This window comes from Lissotriton helveticus, chromosome 3_1 (genome assembly GCF_964261635.1).
Source record: "Lissotriton helveticus chromosome 3_1, aLisHel1.1, whole genome shotgun sequence".
In the NCBI taxonomy this organism is placed as follows: domain Eukaryota; kingdom Metazoa; phylum Chordata; class Amphibia; order Caudata; family Salamandridae; genus Lissotriton; species Lissotriton helveticus.
In genome coordinates this window covers 1,071,457,680-1,071,483,394 of record NC_136061.1, presented here as the reverse complement: position 1 = coordinate 1,071,483,394, position 25,715 = coordinate 1,071,457,680, and the positions used below count along the sequence as shown (strand labels likewise).

General features: G+C 45.1%; 1 protein-coding gene across 1 annotated transcript in view; it reads left to right on the top strand.

The window, feature by feature from the left end:
* Positions 1-25,715, top strand: part of LOC144823277 (sodium channel protein type 2 subunit alpha-like) — a 942,252-nt gene that overhangs the window by 41,811 nt on the left and 874,726 nt on the right. The window lies entirely within an intron of this gene.

The window sequence follows — 25,715 nt, the reverse complement described above, 5'->3', positions numbered from 1 at the left end:
TCGAGGCTCCAACGGACTTGATCTGTCAAAGTTACGGACCATCACCATGGAACCTGGAACGATTTCATGCGGTGCCACCTCGGTATTGTCTGGAAATGCGGCAGCAACCTGTGAACGACATGAGTTGAGGGCAGACATCAAGGAAGCTAGGTAATCTGTCAGCATATTACATGAAACATCGGTAATACTTCGGGGTCTAGGAGTACCCCACATGTTAGGGGGGCGGCCGAATACGACCTCATACGGGGACAGACCTGATCTGGAATGTGCGACCATGCGCATATAATACAAAGCGACTGGCAGAGCTACTAGCCAGTCCACACCCTTATCTTTACATATTTTTGCAATTCGAATTTTCAGAGTCTGATTATGTCTCTCGACTAGACCGGCTGCTTCAGGATGGCGTACACAATGGAACTTCCACTGGTACCCTAACAACAGGGAAACATGCTTCATCAACTCAGATGAGAATGGCTGACCGTTATCAGAATATACGACTCTAGGGAGTCCCTAACGAGGGAAAAATTCACGAACCAACTGCTTGGCAGTGGTCGCGGCTGTATAATCTGGGACTGGATATGCTTCTGTCCATCTGGACAAAGCGCATACAACTACAAGGACATACTTGAAACCTCGACATCGCTCCATCTGAATATAATCCATCTGGAGGACCTCAAAAGGGTGGTCAGGAGGCTGGAAACCACCTTGTTCCACCGGGACACTTTTACCTGGATTAAACTGACAACATATCATACAGGTACGGACTTTCTGCTTGGCTGCAGCTCGTAAATGCTTGTTGAACCAAATGTTCTGGATACTGTCTAACATAGCTTTTTCTCCTAAATGTGCTGGACTATGTGCGGTATTAATGATGACTTGAACCATAGAGTCGGGGAGAAACCATGCGGCTCTACCCTTTGTTAACCATCCTTGATCTGTCTGGACCCCTCCTTGTTCGGACCATTTCTTGATTTCATCGGGAGTAGCATGTAACTGGATATCTATGACATCTTGTGTAGGGTCCTTAACTGTCATGCATGTAATCGGATCTGGAGTGTGTATCTGTGTCGGATTAGCTTGAGTGTCTGGAGTCTGTGCTGTAAGCTTGGCTGTACGATCTGCTAGATCATTACCTTGGGAAATAATGTCAGTGACTTTCGTATGTGCTTTGCATTTCATGATAGCAATGGATGTCGGTAAATGTATGGCATCTAACAGAGCTTGAATGAGGAAACCATGCTGAATCTTGGTTCCATGAGAAGTCATGAAACCTCTCTCCTGCCAGAGCACTCCGAAGTCGTGTACAACTCCAAATGCGTAACGTGAATCTGTGTAAACATTAACTTTCAGGTTCTTGGCGTGTATGCAGGCTTGTGTCAGAGCAACTAGCTCTGCTGCTTGAGCGGACAGGGTATCAATGCGGTGTGTTTCAATAACTTCGGTGTCAGTAGTCACTGCATACGCGGCGACTAGTTCTCCTGTACTAGTTCTCATACATGAAGCATCCACATAAAGTGTCAGGTCAGGATCTGGTAATGGAATGTCTGTCAGGTCTTGTCTTGGCTTTGTCGTAATGTTGACTACTTCCACACAATCGTGTGTGGCAGGATTTGAATTAACTGATGGTAACAGTGTAGCAGGATTCAGGATGTTGCAGCGTCTAATATCTATGTGTGGCTGAAACAGTGTCAATTCATAACCTGTTAAACGTGCAATTGTCAAGTGCTGTGTTTGTGTTCGGTTTAAAAGAACTTCCACAGAGTGTGGGACTTGTACTGTCAAGGAGTGTCCTAAAACTATGGAATCACTTTGTCTGATAGCTAGTGCTGTGGCTGCAACTGACTTGAGGCACGCAGGCAACGCCTGGGCGACTGGATCTAATGTGCTCGAAAAATAAGCACAGGGCTTGTATTGTCCTGCTTGATCTTGTGTGAGAACAGATAATGCTGTACCTTCACGTTCAGTAACGAAAAGTGTAAAAGGCTTACTGTAGTTCGGTGTAGCTAGAACTGGAGCTTGGCATAGGGCTTTCTTCAACTCGTTGAAACTAAGTGTATGTTCAGATGTCCAAGGGAGAACAGTCGATACGGCTGCCTCCTGTGTCGTTAACTGTATCAGTGCCTTGGCTAGAAATGCATACTGGGGAATCCATTGTCTACAATAAGAAGTAAGGCCGATAAAGGCACGTACCTCCTTCTGGGTCCTGGGCTGGGGAAGACTCGCTATCAACTGGATACGGTCTGGTGTCAACTGCCTACCCCTCTTGGACAGTAAGTGTCCTAAGTATACCACTTGCTGGACACAGAATTGAAGCTTCGAAGGTGACACCTTGTGCCCCATCTCGGCTAGGAAATACAAAACCGTGAGTGACGCTCGCTCGCAGTCACGTTCAGAACGGGCTGTGATCAGTAGATCATCGACATACTGGAGCAGGGCAGTGTCAGTTGGCATGTGAATATTATCTAGTTGTCTCTTAAGTGCTTGACTGTAAATACTAGGGCTTTCTGCGAAACCTTGAGGAGCTCGTGTGAACATATAGCTCCTTCCATTTAAACAAAATCCGAAAAGAAACTGGCTGTCTGGATGAATTGGAACACTAAAAAATGCATTCTTGAGGTCTATTACTGTAAAGAACGTGGCTTCGGAATCAATGGCTGTCAATAGGGAAGAGATATCTGGGACAACTGGGTACTGAGGAATAATACATTTGTTAAGTTCTCGTAAATCAATCACTAATCGATATACTGGGGGTGCATTTGGATCAGTACGTTTCATGACTGGAATGATCGGAGAATTACATACATTGGAGTCAGTTTCTACAACTACTCCTTGAGCGATGAGCTCGTCAATAATTTTGGATAAGGCTGCTACAGCCTCGGGTGGCAATCTATACTGTCTGATTCGTGGTAACACTACACCTGGTTTGAGAGTCACACGATAGGGTGTGATTTGCATGTAACCTACATCAGTTGGACCTTGCGCCCATAAATGCGGCGGAACATTAGACAGTCTGGAATCAAAATCTCGTAATACATAGTGACCCTTAAAGTCACGTAGGAACAGACGTATTCCCTCTGGGGAACAGCATATAACTGCACCTAACTCTTTCAGTGTTTTAATACCTAATAGATTTTCTGGACATGACTTAGTAAGTAACAGATCAGTAGTACGGGACAATGGACCTACTTCTAGAGTGACTGGCTTTGAAATCTCATTAACGATAGGTTTTCCTGAAAATCCAAGGGAAACATTTCTTGAGCCTGAGAGCGGAGCCCCTGGAACTTCGGCGTGACTAATTGTGGTCCTACTTGCCCCTGTATCAATCAAAAACTTTCTGTCTTTCCCTAATACTTGACTGTGAACATAGGGACCTTCTTGATCTACAGGTATCTCGATGAGAGGCAAGCCTACCTCCCTCTCTAGGCTGTTTCATGAATATGGCTGGTACTCTGGATACTCAGACTGTGCATACTGGTACATCTGCGATGTAACGTGCTGTGTTGCAGCGATAGGCTGCGGTACTGTAACTGTCTGTGGTGCATTCTGTGGCTGAGGAGTCTGTGAAACTTGTTCTTGTCTAGGCGGACGTGGTCTTTCTTTAGTCTTACCAGTAGCTATGTTATGTTTCAGAACTGCACACTCATTTATAAAATGACCTGGCTGTTTACAATAATTGCAGTTCCCTTTAACGGGAGCTGCAGGATGACTGGCTTGATTCGGACCCCTCTTCTGACTGTCTTGAGGAACAGATTGTGCAACTAGCACTTTCATTTTCGTGTCTTTCATACGTTTTCTTTCGTGTTCTTGCTCTTCCCTGATTCTATTTTGGTGGTACTGGAGCATCTGGAGCATCTGGGACGGAGTATTAGCTTGCCAGGTGCTTTCGACTTTCAAAACTCGGTTTTTAATTGGTGGACTTGAATTCTCGACTAATTTAGTAACAAACAGGTGAGGGTATGACTCACTACTTGTCTTGAGACCACTGTTGATACTGAAACATTTTTCAAATCTAGAATAAAAATCACTAATATCTTCATCTTGTTTCTGTTTACAGGCTGAGATTGCATCCCAGTCTTCTTTTCTAGTTGTCAATAATCTGGGTAAAACTTGAATCAATAATTCTGGTAATTCTTTACATTTATCTCCAAGACCGGTACCTGGTACTCGTGCCTTGTCTTCAGCTTCTAGAGCTGTCCAATCGATCTTTTTCTCTCCCACCTCCCATTCTTTTTCCTTTAGCTTTTCATACACCCCTGCGGGTAGCAGAACCTTTAACATTTTGATGATATCTGGGTATGTGTATTCTCCCATACGGAGCATGTCTTTTAATTCTCGATGGAACCCTGCTGGATCTTTGTCATGACAGGGAATTAATTTCTTCATTTCAAGGAGTTCCATCTTTGTGATCGGAGTGTATACAAACACTCGCTGCATTTCGCCACCCGTTCCTTTAACTGGGTGGACTTCTCGTAACGGATTCTGTCTGTCTATGTAGAATGATTTACTTTCTGGGGGTGAGACATGAACAAAATGCGGGTTCAAGAATGTTCTATATTTGTGGCGCTGTTCTAGAATTACACTAATTAAATCGGTACCTAGACCTCTCCATTTATACTGGAGTAACTCGTTCAGGATATCATGTAACGGACCTGGATCAGAATGTTGACCCTCATACAGAGTAATGAGGTGCTGGATCATATACATACCCACCAGTCGCTGCTCGGCTGGGGGCAATTTCAGAAACATTTGTGCCACTATTTCGTCTGGAAAAGTGGTAGAATCAGTAATCCATCGGACTGCTGATCGGGCTAGTTCTTGTTCATGCATAGTACTTAACTCACTATAACCGATTCGTGATTTCAGAATGTGATCGGTAGCTTGGAATACTTGTTCTAGGGAACCTTGTTCTGGTGCTGAATGATGGAAAGTAGACTTGTGTTCTAGACGTAAATGGCGATCTGGAAATCTAGATTTTCCTACATACGCTATTCTGGCAGTATTCTCATCGTCTTCCTCTTCAGGATCAGAGGTACTTTCTTTCTCGCTTACTTGTGCTGCTTTACGCTGTTCGTGTATCTTTATTATTTCTCTACGGATTTTCTTGTACATACTTTCCATGGCACTAATGGTATTGTGCTTTCCTTCGGCTATATTATCACTCCACTTTGTCAGGATTTTCATTTCTTCCGGGTCTTTAGACGGGTAATCTTGTTCTCTTATTAGACAATTAATTAAGAACTTTAATATCATGCGCTGAATCTCGGCTTTCCTTTGAGACATGGCATTACTAATACTTTCTGGATCATCCCCTGTACGGATGAAACGATATATTCTGTCTAGATCTTCTTTCATATTCGGCAAGGTGACTAGATACTCGGTCACCCTCCTTATGCGTACGGAATATAAAACCATATTAAATTCGCCTGGAACTGGGTCATAGACACATTCGCCAAGGGTTTGCCTGATTTCTGCAACAGACTTATTACTTTTAGGAGTACGCTGTGATGCTTGAGCATGTAATTCGAGTGCTGATAAACGCTTGTATGGCGGCGGGGTTTGAGGAAGACCTCCCCCCGCGGCCCCTAAACTAGAATCATCAACTGATGCTTTTCGTCCTGGCAGGGTCGGTAATTGTAACGTGGGCTGGACTTGTATGGCGGGCTGACCCGGGGGGGCTGTTAAGGGCACCCCGGTGTCTGGAAGAGCAGGAATTACCTGATTTACAGGGACTGGCGGAGCGTGAACAGGATTTGCATATTCGGGGACTGTGTCGTCCAGATAGGACGAAATAAAAATATCAGCTGCGGTCGGTTTGTGACGTAGCTTGGTCGGAACTAATGGTGGCGGGAAATTACTGGATGCCTCTGGGGTCGCTTTTGGCAAGCCCTCAGCAAGAAGAGGATACATACCCTTAATGAGGGCATGCCTCTGTCTGTCTGACTGTTCGGCTTTGACTCGTTCACCTATCTCGATTAATTCTCTTTCTTGGGCTCGTTCTTGGGATTCTCTACTTAGTTCTGACTTTCTTACTTCTTTTTCGGTTCTTTTATGAGCTTCTTTGCGCCATAACTCGATGGCATCTTTCTGTGACTGTCTGGCTTTCTTTTTCCATAATGCTTCTTCTACTCGCATGATGCATTCGGCATCCCATGTACCCGATACGGGCCATCTATACTTTTCTTCTAACTGTTTGGTATACTCTACCCATAAATCTAGATACAATATGGCACTTATGCCATGTTTCTGATACATAAAGTGACCTGGACTGTCCCTAGGCGGAACAGGAACTGCTTCCTCTAACAAACCCTTTCTAGTTTTTAACTGACGTAATCTCGAAAAGAGAGACATTGTAAACTTGAATCGGAACACAATACAATAGACGAGGAACAATAACAATTGGGAAAACAATTCAGGCATACCACGACATTGGAAATACATTGAACAACATCATAACATTACAGTTCGGACAGAATATTACCTGGAATACTGAGAACAGAAACACAAGAATTTCTCGAGAACGGAACAGACTAGAGTTACTGGATGCACTGCTGAAACAGTACGGAACATACCGGTCCCATAAAGGGACGCATCAAGACCCGTATCCACCTAGGTGAACACTTCGTTAGTGGGCCTGGGTACCACCAACCCACGGACCAGAGTCAATTTAGATTGACCCTGTCTAGATACTACCCCAGCAATGGTACTCACCGGGCAGCAAGAACGGAAGGCCTTGGATCAGACTGGACTGCTACGACGACGAACTTCGGACTTCGGACTTCAGTTACGGGTGGGCCTCCGGATACCTCGGACCTTGGACTCTTGGCTTGGGCTCTGGTCGGGACTCGCCGCGTTCCTCCACCGTCTCGTTTGGATGCTGGACCGCCTCCTCCGTCTCCTCCGTGGGCCTGAGGGATACTTGAAGCAGAAATATCTGCACGTGGCCGGTATGGTTCCGTCACGGCTGCAGAGGGTCAGGGGGTCGGCGTGGCTTCACCGACGCGTGGGGAAAGGGCAAGTCCCTATTCGGGCGCCATTATGTGGTAAATAAATAAATAATACCCTATTTTTGACTAGACATATATCATAACAGATAGCTCAATAAATAAGAGTCAAGATTCGAGGTAGTAGGAGTTCTTGCAGGTTTAATACAGCATAAGGACAGGAACAGGACAACCTGCACGGGAATAGGATGGCAGCTGCCGGGGGCCAGGATCTGGGATGAGCACGCGCTAACTTTTAATAACAATACATGAGCTTATATACAAAACGCAAACACATAGCATTACATTGCAGTAGGCGTAGCAGTGGGTGGAGCAGAAGGCGTGACGCGTAGCAGTCGCGAAAGATAAGAGTAAAAGTAGGTGTAACTGGGCGTATACATAGACATGTGGTGCAGACGTAACAGAATATGTCATGAATGGGGCGGAAACATTGGGGGGCTACCTAAGGAGCCGGGACCTCTAACCTGGTGGTGCGCGCAAACTGGCAATGACGTGTTACTAGGAGAAGCTGGGGGCTATGAACTCTGGGCTAAGAGCAGAGACTAAAGTCTGGAGGGTCGGAGCGACATGTACCTAAACCCTATCTAGTATCTGATGTTTAGGGAACATGTTGATATAAACTAGAAGTCAAGAGGGGAAAGGCTAACTGACTCTAAGACTGGACCATGCATTATTCTACATGTAGTGCGTGATGAAGAATATTAAATGACCATAAAATACAGTATTTCTCTAAAGTGGAGCCGCATAGGCTAGACAATGACGGAAACTATTGATGCAGTTCAGTAGCTCAGGAATGCAGAGAAGGAGGACTAAACTGATAGCTGGAACTATAACATACTCTTGGCAGACTCAGAGGCAGAGCCAAGCTGCACCGGGCACTGCGAGGCAGGAAGTAAGTGAAAGGTCGAGGATACAGGTGGGGGCTGGATCGCTCCTCAGCGAGGCTTCAGGAGACAGGAGCTGAATCTGATGTCCAGGCCCTTCTGAGGCCTAGAAACGGGGACTTTATAATGGAATAACGTGCACACTGAGAAACGTGGCAACGTAGCTTTACATAGGCCTGATATCCGTAGTATTCACGAGGACTGGAAACTGGCATACTAGAGGTGGACACAACTGTAATTGCGTCATTAATCGGACATGGGGAATAACATATGCATATTGGTCATGCACACATAACATATGATGGATGACACGTAGGGACACAGAACATGGCAAAATTTACTTTTCCACACCTTTCGTTTTGTGTTATGCCACTGGGAGCGTGCCCTCTCGCTATGCTCCCTGTCTGCCATGAATTTGGATTATTTTGGCTGCCTTTTTGGGGACAGTGATCTGGAAGGCACTGCTTAAGGAAGAGGGTTTCCTGTTCCCACTGCCTTTAAGGTTAGGGTGGAGTTCGCAGCACACAGTGACTCGGATTTTCTTTTAAAATGGTCGAGTTAAAATTGAGCGTTCACGTTGTAGAAATCCCGATATTCTGCCTATGCTTTGATTGTGACATTAAATCCTTTTGTTAAAAGCTAACAGAAAACGCTTAAAAAGTCATCATCGGAAAACCGAATGCGCTGAGATGCTATAACAATGAAAGATTATGCGCTATACAAGTAGAAACTAGTGTTCCTTTTCTTCCTAATAACATGATTTAGATTTAGGCTGTTTGAAAGAAACCGCCTTCCTGCGGACTATTACAAATGTACAAAGATTATGTTGGACAGCCCAAAGCCCTGAGGAATATGGTGCTTGTTTTCAAGAGACAAAGGGGCAGTGGTGCTTGGAGGGTGTCAATTTGGTATTATTGAGAACTCTATTTCGCTGTAAATCTATTACAAATGTTCTCCAAGGTACAGCTAAAACCAGCTGGGCAGTGGCATCTGGTGACATTTGAAAGTGGAGGGGGGTAAAAGTTCCGGATGAGTGACCTGTGGCGAACGAGCCCAACTGTCATAAGCGGGGAGGGGGGGGGGGGGCACAGAATTGAATCCTGGATGGAGCAGTGGAGAAAAAGTGATTTGTATGTTTGGTGCACCAAGGTCCCAGTCTGTGACAGTAAGCACTATGAACGTGTAAATCATTATTTTAAAATTGCATTAAACACAGCATAAGGTATCTTGCTACAGAATGCACACATATATAGTGTTTCCAAAATAAAGAATGTGCCAAGAGGTAGCACAAATGGTAACCGTGCGCTTCACAAAACATTGTTGCTTACCATGCTTCACCTACATTTCTGCTTCTCGACCACAAGCACGTAACGGATTGTTAAATAAAGCAGTGGTGGCAGCTTACCGATTTATTTCGTTTAAAAGTCCTGAGGAGACCTTTTTTTTTCTTTCATGGATCGAGTGTGGCCTACCTGCCCCACTCGTGTAAAGTTCAGCTAAAATAAAACACTCAGACCTTTGTGCTGGCATGCTGTGTTTATCAAGAGCATGCATGCTTGCTTGATATATGGCACTTGTGTGGTAGCAAAACTCCATGGGTAGTAGGGGTATGGTTTTGTTGTGAGAAGTGGAGCCCTTTTTGGATTGCTCCTTTTTTGATAATTTTTCTTAGACAGTGTAAGTGTATTGCTTGCATTTTGTGGCTTGAGGGCAAACACTCAGACTCTGAAGTGAGAGGAGGTTGGAGGCCGGGTTAACTTTAGAAGTTCCTTGAGGACCTTTTCGCGAAGGGGTGATGATTAGATTTTCCTGAGCAATGCCATTTGAAGGGGGTAGTAGGGGAGAGGGGTGAGTCAACAGATTCTGTTTGTAAATGGTGAGGAAGTTCTACGAGGACCTACCCTTTTATCTGTTCCTGACTGCCACTTCTGGAAGGCTGATGACAGTCATGCGCAGACTCTGCACACTTCATTGTGCACGTTTTGAATACTTTTGCTTGGAGCAAGTAATATCACTCGTTGCTGTCACAGTAATCACCTTGCAAAAAGCAGTGTCTTCACTAGAGTCACAAAATTATATTTGAAAGGAGAAAGGGTGTTTTTGGACTGTGTGACAGAGCCATAGTAGGACAGACCCCAATACACTAGAAGGGAATGACCCACACCACCACAATTATTTCCAGTAACCCTTACCTTGCCTGTAGCCCCTGAATGGGGTTTGGGGCTGGCTGAATCAACTGCTGTTAAATAAAGCAAATCATCCCAGATGGGAGAGGACTCAAATGCGTTTTTCAAAATCTGTGTGCTTGAAATGTCTTCTTTTTTGTAGTAAATATGTTGCACAGCCCTCTTGGTTTTACGTTTCTTTCCTTCCTTTCTTTACCCTTTTAAAGCAGTCCTATCTTTAGAAGGTATTTATAAAGCACAACCCTGTTTGGGAACCAACATGGCCCAGCACTACTAATAAGGGGTTAGCAATGTTTTTGTGTAAAACAAGATAAGTACAGGTGGTAGGTTCCTTGATAAGGAGCTTGGTGGTCCTGACTTGTGACTTCTGGTGTACATTGAAGACGACTGATAAGGTACCAAAATCCACTCTTGCTTCTCCTCCTGCGTCTTCACGTTCTAAGATGACTTTGTCATTTCATTGGTCGTGCTACAAAAACTAGCAGCCATCTATCAAGCAACCAGGACTAAGGTGCAATAGAGAATGACAATATTACCACATTCTCTATCATTACTGACTTACTACATCCCAAGAGACTTTCCCCAGAGCAAAGATACAAATTGGCTGCATTTATAGATGCTTTTAATAATTTTCCATTTAAAATATTTTCAATCTTCCTACAGTTTTATTTGGGCTTATTGTAGTCAGAGGTATCCAATAATTCTTGTTGTAGGTATTGTACTGTTTTCTAGGACCACAGCAGCATACATATATCTTGCTTCTGTTAACAGACTGGTAGAATTATATCTTGAATTGAAATTGTAATTTATATCTCAGCTTTCCTGGGATTGCCGACAGTCCCCTTATGCCAGTGGATCCAGATAAAGGGTACTTGCACTTGCTAAACCAATTGACTTGCAGTGTTTCTTTGCAAGATAGTACCAGGCATTTTCTTCAATGTCTGCCCAAACCCTGGGTTAACATGTGAGGGGCACTTTCCTTGACATTTCTAGTTTTTACTCACAACGTTTATTGTGGTGTCGCAGTCTAGCCTTCCCGCGTCACGGTACCCGTGGAAAGTGCGTGTGGGGGACGTGACACTGGGGACGGTGATTCCGACTGAAGCACAGCGAGGACGGCTCTCTCCTTTACAGAGATTTCTAGAAATAAATAATTGCAGTATTACACTCCTGTGTCTCTGCGCATCATTCCGAGGGGCATCACTACGCCTACCGCACAGTGGCGACGAGGCGGAAGGACCGCTATTGCCCAACTGCAGCCGGAAGGAGAGAGCCAGCGCCGGACATGCGGCAGTGGGAGCGCACCGTTTCTCGTGCTCCGCCCGGCCTCCGCTCCTCATTGCAGCCTCATTGCAGTGCAGCACGGGCGCACCGTCCAGCGCGGAGCGTGACTACGCCCACCAAATATCGGCACGCAATTCGGTGCACAGGGCGACCACGTCGGACTCTGCCTCACCCCGCCAATCGACCCCGGTGGCGACACGCAGGTACTCCTGACGGAAGACACGTCCATGCCGTCCTCACTCCAAGCTGAATTCCCCACTATCTTTAGCAACCAAATCGGAAAAATGTTCTCCGACAAGATCTTACTTAAAGACGGAGCGGTACCAGTCGCCCATAAAGTCAGGAAAATCCTGTTCAACTGCTGAGAAGCCGAACAGATAGAACTTAAGCGTTTAGAGGACGGCGGCATCATTGAACCAATTGAGTGCGCCGAATGGCTGGCGCCGTTGGTAGTGGTGCGCAAACCCAGCGGTAAGATCCGTCTTTGCATTGATCTCTGCAAACACAACAAAAACATTATCATGGACAAATTTCCATTGCCCAAGATTAACGAACTACTCGCCCAGACCAAAGATATCAAGTGGTTCTCCACAATCGACCTCAAAGCTGCCTACCACCAAGTACCTCCCCACCCGTCATGCCGAAAATGTACTTCCTTTTTCACACCCTTTGGATACTACAGGTTCAAACGCTTGCCCTTTGGCTCGTGTCTGCGGCGGCCGTGTTCTAAAAACTCATGCACAAGCTGTTCCAAAGTGTTCCGGGAGTGCTCTACTTTCATGATGACATCCTCGTCATGGGAAAATCAAAAGCTGAACATGACGACATATTGCACTCCGTCCTACACACGCTCGCAGCAAATGGCCTCAGGGCCAAATTGGAAAAATGATAATTCGGTTTCCGCAAGGTCACATATCTAGGACATGAAATCAGCGACACAGGAATCACCCCAAAATCAGCAAACGTGGAGGGCATCATGTCAGCACCCTCCCCGAAAAACAAAGACGACGTTCCTTCCTTTCTGGGGCTGCCGGAGATCTATAGTAAATTTGTCAGGAACTTTGCTACTAAGACGCACTGCCTAAGCCAACTGCTCAAGGAAAAGAATAAGTTCACCTGGTCGGAGGAGACGGAAGCGGAGTTCTTGACCATCAAACACGACAACTGCAAGGCGGTTCCCTTACATGGGTTCGACGGCTCTGCATCCAGCATCCTTACCACAGACGCCAGATGACAAGGAACTGGGAGCATTACTGTCCCAGGGGAGTTCAGATGGCACCAAAACCACGGTGGGGTTCGCATCAAGATCCCTCATCCCCAGTGAAGAGAAGTACAGTGTAATTGAGAAGGAAATGCTTGCCGCCATCTGGACGATGGATAAATTCCAACAGTATCTGTGGGGGTCATGATTCACACTCCGCACGGACCACAAGCCTCTGATCAAGGTTCTCACATCCAGCGGCAACGTGACAGCCACTCCACGCATCGCGAAAATGACATTACGCCTGTTGGACTTCGTCTACGACGTGGAGTACATCCCGGGACCGCAGAACAGAGTGGCAGATTTCCTGAGCAGGGCAGCCGCCATGGAAGAACCTGTCACATCATCGGATTGGGATGAATACAGCGTTGCTTTCATGGCAGATCATGATACACCATCAGTGCCCAGGACTGGGCAGAAGCCTAGAAAACCAGACCCAGAACTATCCCAAGTCAAGCAGTACGTCATGCGAGGATGGCCGGTAAAGAAGCATCGGCTCCAACCTCAGAAAATTCTGGGAAGTGCGCGAGGAACTCTCCATTAGCGAGGACTCTGTATTCCTGCTACGAGGTGACAAAGTGGTGCCTCCGAAGGCTCTGTACGACAACATTCTTCACATCAACCAAGAAGGTCACATGGGCATAGTAAAGGCTAAAAGGCGTATGAAATTGCTGTATTGGTGGCCTGCCATGGAAATCCAAGTGGCAACGGTTCGTGAGGGACTGCGTCCATTGCGCCAGAGTGGACAAAACTGCTGTCACCCTGAGGCCCCCAATGGGCAAGTTCTCCACTCCCAATAACACCTGGGAGGACTTATCTATTGACATTGTAGGCCCGGTCCTTGACACCTGGGACACACCCAAACACCTCATCGTCGTCGTTGACCGTTATTCAAAGTGTCCAGAAGTTGAAATATTCGAATTGGTTGATTCCGATGCTGTCATTACCTTCCTCCCCAACATCTTCTTGAGCGAGGGCATCCCCAAGTCCATCACCAGCGACAATGGACCCCAGTTCACGTCAGCCAAATGGACAGCCTTCACCAAAAGAAACGGAATCCAGACAAAGCGCACTCCAGTTTACCACCCAGCGGAAAATGGCCAAGTGGAACACTTTAACAGGAGATCATGGACTCGATCCAAGCAGCCATCCGCGCCGGTAAGAACTGGGAGTCCGAAGTCAGGAACACAGTATGGGCTTACCGCATCACACCTACCTTGACAGGCTATAGCCCGTTTAAGATCCTAAGAGGCAGTGAACCCTTCACCAGAGACAACACAGCCAGGATGACTATGAGACTCCAAAGCAAATGGTCCCCAGCCATTGTCCGCAGCAACATAGAAAAAGCACAAAGCATCTACAAGGCACATTACGACAAAAGGAACAGTGTGCGTGAAACCTCATTGGCAGAGGGCGAGTGGGTCCGAGTCAAAAATGGCCAACTTGGACTCAAAGGAGACAGCAAATTCAGTGAGCCCTTGCGGGTGGTAGAAGCATACACCCGCTCTGCTTTATTAAATGACGGCAAGGTGTGGTCCCAATCCAGAATGGCCAAGTGCAACAAGATCCTGCATTGGGGCAGGAACAACAGTAAGCTAGAAGAAAGACCCAGCAAAGCGGGAGCGGCAGCACCCTCTACAGACCACATGAGTGCGGCCGGACCAGCAGCCAGTGCAGAGGGACAATCACCCAGACAACGGACTCAATGTCCCCCTAGCCAAGACGCAGAAGAAAGAGGTATTTCGGGCGGGACATCCAATACATCCCAGAGAGACCAGGAGGAGGGCGCGACATCAAACGCACCCTGCAGAGGAAGAGATCAAGGGACCGGAAAGCACACCCGCAATGGCCGTGCAGTGAAACTAACAAAACACCTCAGTGACTTTCAGTTGTGAATCTCTCTCTCTCTCTCTCTCTTGCTCTCTCTCTCTCTCTCTCTCTCTCTCTCTCTCTCTCTCTCTCTCTCTCTCTAGCTCCCCCCCCCCACTGGTGGGTACAGTTACACTTGTGTCCGTTATTGTTAAGGGGGAAGATGTGTGGCTTCGCGGTTTAGCCTTCCCGCGTCACGTGACCCGTGGCAAGTGCGCTCAGGGGACGTGACGCGGGGGAGGGGGGGCGGTGATTCTGACCGCGGCACAGCGAGAGCTAGGACAGCTCTCTCCTTTACAGAGATTTCTAGAAATAAATAATTGCAGTATCACACTCCCGTGTCTCTGCGCATCATTTCGAGGGGCATCACTACGCCTACCCCACATTTATATGCACATTTGAAGTATATACATATACGTCAGTAGAGCTGCCGCCGGGTTAATTTTCAAGTGCATCCCCAACTGATTATTACTTGGAAAATAAGTCTTCTGAATACTGCCTCATTGAATAATGAATTACACGTGCATTTTCCATTGCTTTTATACATTTTTTCTGAACTTTAGTAATCATCATGTTTTCTTTATGATAAACCTTCCAACAATGTTTTGTCATTTTTTACAGGTTACCCTATATAAATACAAGGAATTTATTTTAATCAAAACAAAGGTGGCGATGTAGGGAGCAGCCATAATTTTCAAGCGTTTTAAATTTATTTCCTCAAGAATTATATCACCAAGCCAGATGCACGATTATGAACATAATACTTAATTGTCAGCTCTGAATAACATCTTACCACCAAGTTCACGTATTAAGCCACAACAAATTAAAAGCCAGCACTACAAGACCAATTACGTGGGCACTTCTCCAATTACAAAGCCTTTGCAGCAGGCATTTTGTAATGCATTCTATCAGGAGGGTGGCTGTGAATAAATTCTGGGGCATACATTCCACCTATGAATACTTAGTATTGATTATATTAACGTTTTCTTTGTCCAAGGATATCAAAATCTAAGTAAATCTTAATTTACCTGTGACATGGAAAAGGCTCTATTCTAGACACTTCGAAATCAGCGGTAGACCTGGCATTTCTTGGCGTGATTACCCCTGATGTTTTGCCTCTACCTCCTCTATTTTTTATGCTGGTTTGGTTTGCGTTTTACTGGCTGCTGATCAATGTCAATGTCAAAGTGCAAGTGCTCCCTGTGTAAAGTGTAATGGTAATTGGTTGTCCATGATTGGTATTTTGCCTTACTAGTGAAGTCCCTAGTAAAGTGCACTATGTGTGCAAGGGCTGGTAATGCAAATGCTACTAGTGGGCCTGCCGCACTAATTGTGCCACCCACACAAGTAGCACGAAAGAGAGAACTCAGGCCTGCCGCCAATGCAGTGCCTTCGCACAGTTTGTTAAACTGCCTTGTTGTCCTGACAAGTGCACACACTTGCCAGGCCTCACCTTTCCCTTTTTATGCACATCAGACAACCTATGGTAGGTCCAAGGTACCCCCCACACCCCCCCGGCAGGGTGCAGTGTATGTGAAAGTTAGGACATGTACTGAGGTGTGTACCATGTCCTGACATTGAAATACTCTCCATTTAGTTTTTCACTGTTTCAAGGCCATCTTGCCCATATAACAGAACGGGGAAGGCTGTGTATTATGTTTACAGCCTATCTTCCCATAGGCTTAAGAAGGAGAGGTAACGTTTAGTGTGCGTGAGCTCACATCTTTATGTGGAAGTGGTTTTTGCTTTGTGTGTTTAGAAACCACGCTTTTAGAAGTGGCTGTTTTTTTTGTTCTAACAATTCTGTGTGTCTCTGCCTGGTTGTGGATTGACTGTCTGGGTTTGAATGTGATAGGATCTGGGATATATCTTGACTAAGGGGAGGGGGTGAGATAGCAACAGGCTGACCTGCATCTGGAGTGTAGGGGGGATGAGTAGCCCCTGGAGGTGAAGCGGTCTGGGCTGCTGCCATAAAACAATGCCTCCATCTCCTGCTGAGTGATTGAGGATCCAGACCCCCACTAATCAAAGGAAGAAGGTGTCACTGGCAGGGAGGCACCCAGGAACTGATTTGGACAGGAGTCAGTGTCCCCCTGAACACAAAGACCTTTGTCTGACATGGTGTTGCGAACTTAGATGCTTTGGGCACTTTGCCGCTGCTGATCAATGTCAAAAGGGCAAGTGCTCCCTGAGTAAAGTGTAATTATAATTGGTTGTCCAAGATTGGAATGTTTGCCTTACTAGTAAAGTCCGTAGTAAAGTAGACTATGTGTGCCAAGCCTAGTAATGCAAATGCTACTAGTGGGCCTGCAGCACTAATTGTGCCACCCACACCAGTAGCCTTAAAGAGAGAACTCAGGCCTGCCACTGCAGTGCCTGCGCGCAGTTTGTTAAACTGCCATGTTGTCTTGACAAGTATACACACTTTCCAGGTCTTACCCTATCCTTTCTATGCACATCAGACACCCCTATGGTAGATCCAACTAACCCCCTGGGCAGGGTGCAGTGCATGTGAAAGGTAGGACATGTACTGAGGTGTGTACCATGTCCAGACAGTGAAATACTCTCCATTTCGTTTTTCACTGTTGAACGGCCATCTTGCCCATAGGACTGAATGGGGAGGCTGTGTAATATGTTTTCCAGCCTTTCTTCCCAAAGACTTAAGATGGAGAGGTGAAGTTTAGTGTGCCGGAACTCCCTATGTAATAACACATCTTTTTATGAAGGTGTTTTTTGCATTGTGTGTTTAGAAACCACTCTTTTAGAAGTGGCTGGGTTTTTATGCTCTAACATTTCTGTGTGCCTCTGCCTGGTTGTGGATTGACTGTCCGGATTTGAAAGTGATAGGATCTGGGGAATGTCTTGACCCAGGGGAGGAGGTGAGACAGCAACAGGCTGACCTGCATCTGGAGTGTAGGGGGGAGGAGTAGCCCCTGGAGGTGAAGAGGCCTGGGTTGCTGCCATAAAAAAATGGCCCCATCTCCTTCTGAGTGATTGAGAATCCAGACCCCCACTAATCAAAGGAAGAAGGTGTCACTGGCAGGGAGACACCCAGAACTGGTTTGGACAGGGATCAGTGCCGACCTGAACACAAAAACGTCAAAGACATTTAGGGGTATAACTTTGAGAGCTGAAACCCCTGGATTTTGGACTGATCAAGACTGAAAAGGATTGAAACTACTTCGTGGTCAAGAGGAACCTATGCCAAGGAAGAAACAACTGAAGAGACTGAAGGAAAAGACTGACCCTTGCTGTGTGTTCTGGGGCTTGCCTGCAGTTTGCTGATTTAACCAAGGAGAAGCTAAGGGACTTTGCTGTGTGCTGTGTCCCCCTGCTTGAAAGGACGTTGCTGTGTGCTGTGTCTTGAAGTAACTTGTCCCCAAGGGCCCGAGGAGAGCTGGCTCCCCATTGTGGAAACTCAGGAATATAAAAGTTTCCAAGTGTGTCTCAGCAACGCTGTGTGTGTGTGCTTTTTGCAGCCTGAAATCTTCGTAAGAACGGCCCTGTGATTGTGTGCACCTGGAGTCCAAATGAGTCTCAGTGATGCTGTGTGCGTGTGCTTTGTGCAGCCTGAGACCTTTGTGAGGATTGTCCTGTGATCGTGTGCACCAAGAGTCCAAGTGAGTCTCAGCGACGCAATGTGCGTGTGCTTTCTGCAGCCTGAGACCTTCGTGAGGATTGCCCTGTGATTGTGTGCACCCGGAGCTCAAGTGAGTCTCAGTGATGTGTGCGTGTGCCCTGTTGCAGCATGAGACCGTTGGGAGAAAGTGCCCCCTGACTGTGTGTCCCAGAGCAGTCGTGTTCTCTGTTTTGATTGACAGCGGGACCAGAAGTGCTGAGATTGTTATTGCCATCGACCCGGACCACATCCCCAGAGGAACTGTCAGAATTCACCGCCACCGGCAAGAGCCTGCCTCTGCCAAGGAGAGACCTTGAACCATCACCATCGGGGGTCCGTGTTCCAATGCACAAGATCAACGAAGTCGCATCGGAGGCCCAAGCCACAAGGAGAGGAGAGTGAGATTGTACCCCCCCGGTAACGCTCAGCGAGCATGCGTGTTTCGCCGCCTGGGGTGGGGTGCAGGCTACGAGAGAAACACGCTCGGCCTTTCTCATTTTTGCAGCACGAGCCTCCGCTCAAGTCCGTATCGCGGCCCATACTTTCCGAGGAGTGGCAGTACCAGGGCTGGAGTGTGGAGATGCACTTTGTTTTCCATCATAACAGTGTTGGGGGCATATTTTGGCAGTAGCTGACCGCGAATCAGTAAGAGTGGCATAGAGACCGTCCAGAGAACCGCGATCGGTGCCGGAGTACCATATTTTGGCATTATGAACTGCCTGATTGTTACATTACGAATTGCATTGTTTTTGCATTACGAACTGCCTGATTGTTGCATTACGAATTGCATTATTTTTGCAATACGAACTGCCTGATTGTTGCATTACGAATTGCATTATTTTTGCATTACGAACTGACTGATTGTTGCATTACAAACTGCATTATTTTTACATTACTGAGTACCTGATTCTTGCATTACAAACTGCCTAGCTTTGCATTAGGACTGCATTGGATCATTGAGAATTGCCGCGGCACACATTCCGCCGTGGTGTGGCTGAATTTGGCGATTGCGCAGGTCAGACGTCTCCTAGCCGTCCGACGCACATGCCCACTGTGACGTCGGACAGCCAGGGGCCGTCTGATGCATGGCAGTGGTTAGTACTGCAAGAACCTACAAGGCCTTGCTGGCCTAATAACCGGCAAGGTGAAATATTACAAATAAGCATATATTGGATCGTCTGGTCTCATCGTATATCCTTTTTTTTTTATAAACATATAATTGTTTTTTTATGAAATTCGTGTGGAGTCCATTTGTGGTGTCATCAATAGGTTACTGAGAGCGTGGTTGCAAATTCTTTACACATTTGCCTTGGAGATAAGCCTGGCTGCTCTTGCCAAGCCACCGAGGGGGTGAGCAGGGACTATCTGAGGAAGATGTCCTTCCTTTCCCTGACTTAGAAGCAAGGGTCCCTATTTGGACGAAAGGTACCTACCTCAGTCAACTAGAGACCCCCAGTTTTAACAATCAGTAATTCGTTTTCAGGCAGCCCCACTGCAACCGCTTTATTTTCTCACAGAAGATTAAAAATAAAATGAATACTCAGTGTGATATAAGTAGAGGATATTATTTGAGATAGCTTCATATTGAATTTTCTCGGAAAAAATTAATTAGTGCTTCCAATGTATTGTCTGATATGTTAGCTGACACGTTTAGGTAAAACATTATAATCATAAACAGTGTAACAATGTCAGACATAAACTAAAATATAGTAACATCGAATTCCATTGGACGAGGGTTTACATCTGAGAGAGATGTTTTTGCTTATTATTTTCATTTTACTGTAAACAATAACTATGCATCTATAACCATGTGTTTTTGAGGTGCGTACCACTTGTCATTAGATGTCAACTGTAAAGATGTATGCAGAAGGGCCTCTTGGGGGTTTGTATAAGCAGGACGTTATCTCTGTCAGTTGACTATGTGTGGCAGGCTATTACTAGACAGATATGTTCATGAAATTGAGACCTCTTGAAAGGGTATAAGGATTGAGGATTATACCTGGATTATGGGACTCACACCTGGGTGTGGGTGTATTCAATGTAACTGTACCCACCGTCAGTATATACAAGGAAAAAGGCCTCCACAAATACAGAATGATGACAGAATGCCTGCTAGGTTTTAAATGACCCAGATGTTTTTTTTGGTCAGAACCATCCCTGAAAAAGAATGATTTCGTACAAGTTCTGGGTTTGGGATTCAGTCTTTGTTTCCCTCTGCATTTTCATCTTGAGCGCCATCTTCTCCTCCCCCTTCACTAAGTATGACACATTTACTTGAAATAGAATTATCACTTAGTCATTGCAGGACTATCCTGGCACAGCTGCTGGTGCTAGATAGTGGCATTTAGAGTGATATATAAATGTTTATCAATTTTTTTCCTGTCCTGTACAAATGGTCAATAACCATTTCAACCAGCTGAAGTATGTACTTCCATTGGCTTGTGGTTCCGTCCAGAGGTGTCTAGCTATTACACAACCAGGTATTTCTATTTCAGAGAATTTTCTTCAGTGGAATACTGACTTGATAGTATCTCCTCCTCTAAGTTCTTTCTTTACCAGCACATGTTAGCCCCGTATCATACGGACAGTGTCTGTCCTGCTCTGTCAATGTGGAGGGAGCCTTGAACTTCCTTCCTAGTATCAGTAGCGGGCTACTTATAAAATGGTGACCTGACTCCATGTCAAAAAGACATCAGTCTATTAAAGTGAAGGATAACTGATAGACTTTAACATGTTGTCAAATACAGCAGCATCACAACCCCTAATAGGTGAGGCAACCAAGACATCAGCTACTGAAAGTCCACATAGCTTTTGAAACTATGTTCCTGTTTCTGTATTGTGCAAACATCAAAAGAGGACATCAACCAAAGCCATGGGCTTTAATTGATACCTTGACAAGTACAGTGTCGACTCCATCGCGACGCAAATTTTCCTTCACGAGAGATGAAGGCTATAATGAGTGTTGGTTTGAGTGAGATAGGTAGGGATGCAACAGGAGGCATCATAATACATATTCAAATATAGTACCCATACAGGAGGCATCAAAATATATATTTAAATCTCATTTATATCACCCTTCCCTATTATGGGAGACAAAACATTGTTTGGCTCTTCGTTTTTTTCATAATCTTTCTCTATCACTCTGATAGTGATGGGGTTATAGGATGACCATCCAAAACGTCTTCAGACATCTGACTTACTCTTGTTCTTTCTCTGTTTCAGTATATGTAGATGAAATTTAAAAATTAACTCAGCAAGGCATTAAGCATACATTGCTGTTCTGCTGCAATCACCTGTTGTTCCTTTTGATATCATCTGATTTTTGGCTTCATTTTGAACCTGCAACTTTACAGCTGTACTCACCTTATGCGAAAGTGCAGTAGATGCCACTATATAACCCATCCCTGCCTTCAACGAAACAGGATAATATGAATGGGCTTAACATCTGTGGACTGATTGATCCGTCATTGACTAGTTCCTAGCGGTACCCTTAACCCCTTAGCTGCGGGGTGTTTTCCCCCTGATGTGCGGGGGGAGCGTGCGGCGGCGCTATGCTGGTGACGAGCTTGGCTCGTCATGAGTCACAGCGGAGCTGCCCTCATGACGAGCTGAGCTCGTCACGGCCACACCCGTTTTGGAACATTCAGCACAGCGGGGAAATTATCCCCGCGTGTGAACGCTCCAACGGCTGTGACAAGCTCAGCTCATCATGAGGGCAGCTCAACCGTCCCTCATGACGAGCTGAGCTCGTCACTAGCACACAAGGGGTTGTTAACGCGGGGTTTCTGGTTTCTAGTTACCTTACCAGATCCCAAATCAAGTCGACTGAATCGTTGGTACCTGTCATTGAGTAAAAGATAATCTACTACTAGGTTAGTCAATTAAGAACTTACACCACTCTAAATAACCAGTGACCAGTGATAAAGTTTAAAGATTTAAGATAAAGCCAAAGATAACTGAAGATACAAACTTCTTAAGATGAGATTCAAGAGATATACTGGTATCACTATGAACATAAATTCTTTGAATAGTCTGAGTCTACAAAACAGAATAATAAGTACAAGTTCAAATATCATTAGTGTTGCCAAAATGGATACAAGTTGCAACTTAAAAGTCATTACAGAAAAGAAAATTCAGGTTAGTCTGTCCCTACACTAGACTAAGTGACATCCCTACTTAACAAGATCTTTACCCCAAAAGGTGTCAGCCGTGGTGACTTCCTAAGAAGATCACGCACTTCTCTTTGTCTCTTCTCTGATAATGGGTCTCTCCTGATCAGCCTATCTGCCTACCCCACCGCTCTCTTTGGCTTCCAAAATCATCTGCTCCAAACTCCTCCCGGGTCGCTTTCCCTAATACAAAATCACATTTCCAATAGGAACGCCCCTCGGGACGCCCCTCACGTGGTATCAAATTTGGCGGTAGACTCCATGATGGTACTCTTCAAGACCCTCGTTAAAGTTGACCTTGGTTCCCAGGCTTCTTCTCCAACGCGCCGGTACCCCCTGAAATTCCTGAAGACTCCTACAGGCCTGCGCCAAGCGCCACTGAACAAAGCCCCATTCATTTCAACTGATTAAGACCCCTCGCACCTGCATACAGGCCATCCTACAGTGGGCCTCAAATTCCAGGCTTCACCATATCTATAGGTCGTAAAGCATATGGAAAGCACAGTACTTGGCGCCTCTCGACTTCTTCTCTAACGAGCACATTACAGATCAAAGGAACAACATTATCAGTTCGGCCTACTTGATTTACATGAAGCGGGTCCCTGCACTCTGAAAACATTTAACTTGATTTAAACAGCATTCTTAACTAACACACGTTTCTAAAAGGCAACACATCTATAAAGCATATATTTCAATACTAAATTCGATAATACATTTTGGAAGAACCACGTTAACCCCACCTCACATTATTTTAGCAGCACGTTTAGATTTTCTGTGAATTGCCATGAGGCCTACACAATTTAACTGGTTTGCAAGGTTCCATTCAACTCTTACATGATTCCTTTAACTTGAGAACGTGAGGTTTTAATATTCATTCCAACATTTCTACATTAGTCTCACACTGCTATGATTATGGTTACCCTACTTAAACACTCTATACATTTCACTACTGTGTATAAGACACTCTTGTGCAAAGTATATTTAAACTAACTACGTGCTTGTAAATATGGTGCACTTATACATTTTTCAGATTTGTGCTCTCTCAGTCCCCCCTTTGATGACTTTCAGGAGTCATCACCATCAAGACACCATCTCTAACATGTAGGACTCTTCAAAGTGAAGTCATGGCAGTACCACTTCTTTTCATCGTCTCCAATGCCTTCAAACTCTTATATTGTGTATCTTGCATCGCTGTCAACTTTTTCTCCTGTTCTCTCATAGATCTCTGCAACCTGTTTGCTTTATACCATTGATACAAACGCACCAATCCCCACAAAGTGATTACACAAATCACAATTATGATGATGGGTTTCAGTATGTACCAAACGATACCCTTTCCTAGGTTGGCAAACCACCCTCCAACTTTACCCATTCCATGACCTACTTTTTCCCACACGTTCACTTTTGTCAGATCCTCAATTTCGTGGTGAATTGCAGTGATGTTTCGTATATAATTTTCTAAAGGTTTTGAATTGTCCGGAATGTAAGTGCAGCATTCCTGGACCTTCAAAGCCTTACAGACTCCGCCCTCTTTAGCTAACAGAACGTCTAGAGCAAGTCGGTTCTGAAGAACCATTGCCCTTATCGATTGCATCTCACCCTCCACCAGCATTAATGACCTAGCAGTACTGGCAGATAACCTATCCACGACTGTAGCCAATCTTCTAATTTTGATGTCATTCAGTATCACTCCCAAGATAGGGAATGCAGCACCAAATACATCCCCAATTACTTCTGCAGCACCTAGCCCTCTTTTCCCTCTTGTTGGTGTTCCTTTCTTTGTCGTTTCTAAATTCTCAACATGATATATTTTGGGGAAGACAATTGCTAGATAGCATGATCCGTACCAATTATCTGGTAGCTTCACATATGCATTTCTTCCACATACAAAATATACATTTGGAATTGCTTGCATCTCTTTCAAAAAATCTTTGGAGTAGTACTCCAATTGAAAAGCATGTTCACAATTGACTTGACCTACATACAGATTCTCATAATAGGAGTATCTCCTGTGAATGCACAGTTTCCCCCATTTCTCCTTGTCTAAAGCAATTGGACCAAAGCTACCCTTTCTTTGATGTATCCTTTCTTCCTTGGTCCAATCTGTTTCCCATTGTCCTGAAGCCTTTAGAATCTTCTGCCTCCTGTATCTATTATCTACCTGCCCTATAAACTTTTTCTCAATTTCTGACACTTGACAAGTCAGATTATTTCTTCGGGCATGTGAAGTATCTAACGTTTTCCATGGAATGAACCATTTGTGTAGTCTGTCTTCGCTCTTGTAATAGTCCCACTTGTTCAGATGCTTGTAATTTGGGACCTCTGGCAATGTCGAGTCAAAGTTCGAGAAATAATACTCGAACCCCTCTCGTCCATAGAATATGCTTAACAACAAACTACATGTAATTCTATATGTCAATGGAAGATGATGGTATCTGATACCCTCCTCCACCGAAGCTGGTAATTGCATACAAACGTAGCAATTCTTCGCCTCCATGACATCAATGTATTCGTAAAGCAATTTGGCATAAGCATTTGACCTGAAGTTCCCCTGTGATTCATCTGTATGTAACCTTTTAATTTCTGCATCTAACAAAGCTTTGTCTTTATCATTGATGTTTCCCTTATGATTAACAGTGATTGTTTTCTGTGTTGACACTCCCTTGACTTCCTTGACTGCAGTTGCATCTCTCTCATGTCCCACTATGTATGAGACAGTAACCACTAAAACTATAAGTGAAATCACCACCCCTAAAAGTGTGCCAACTATACATTTTGCCCTGCGGTTCGGGTTGCCAGCCTCCATCATCTCAAACAGTGTAGTTTTGGTGTTCTTCTATCTCCAACGTCTCCTTTTTTCCAAAAATGTCTCTCTTTTGAACACCTGGAAGTTGACAATTTACTCCGCAAAACAGTTTAAAGTCCTGTAAAAATAGACAACCCTAGCCCTCCTCCATCCTCTAAAAGGAGGTCCCTACCATTTTTCTTCTTCCACTCGGCGCTAGGTTATCTTGCAGCAATATTTACAAAGTCCTTTTTCAAAAATCTTTTATCAATCAGAAGCTATGAGTGTTGCAAGGAGTGACACTACGTCTTCATAGATGTCCATACGAAGAAGGATTCCCTCAAATATTGGGCAGTTCTCACAACAACACGGAAATTCGACTGTCTCTAGAATTGTTCTCCTTATTTCACTCTGGACAAGTGGACGAACAAAATGAAGAGTTAAGGTCTTTTCAATCTCCACTCCTGGTACTATCAATTCTACATCCACAGTTACAAAGGGGTCCGTTCTGACCAATATCACTTTCTTCACCTTCCCGGTTCTGTGCCCCTTTGAAGACATTTGCAACAAGGTATTAATCCAAGACAATTAGTGTTCCAAGAACTTCCACTACTCGTTCAAGCATTTCCAGTCGAAGAAGAGTTCCCTCCAATACTG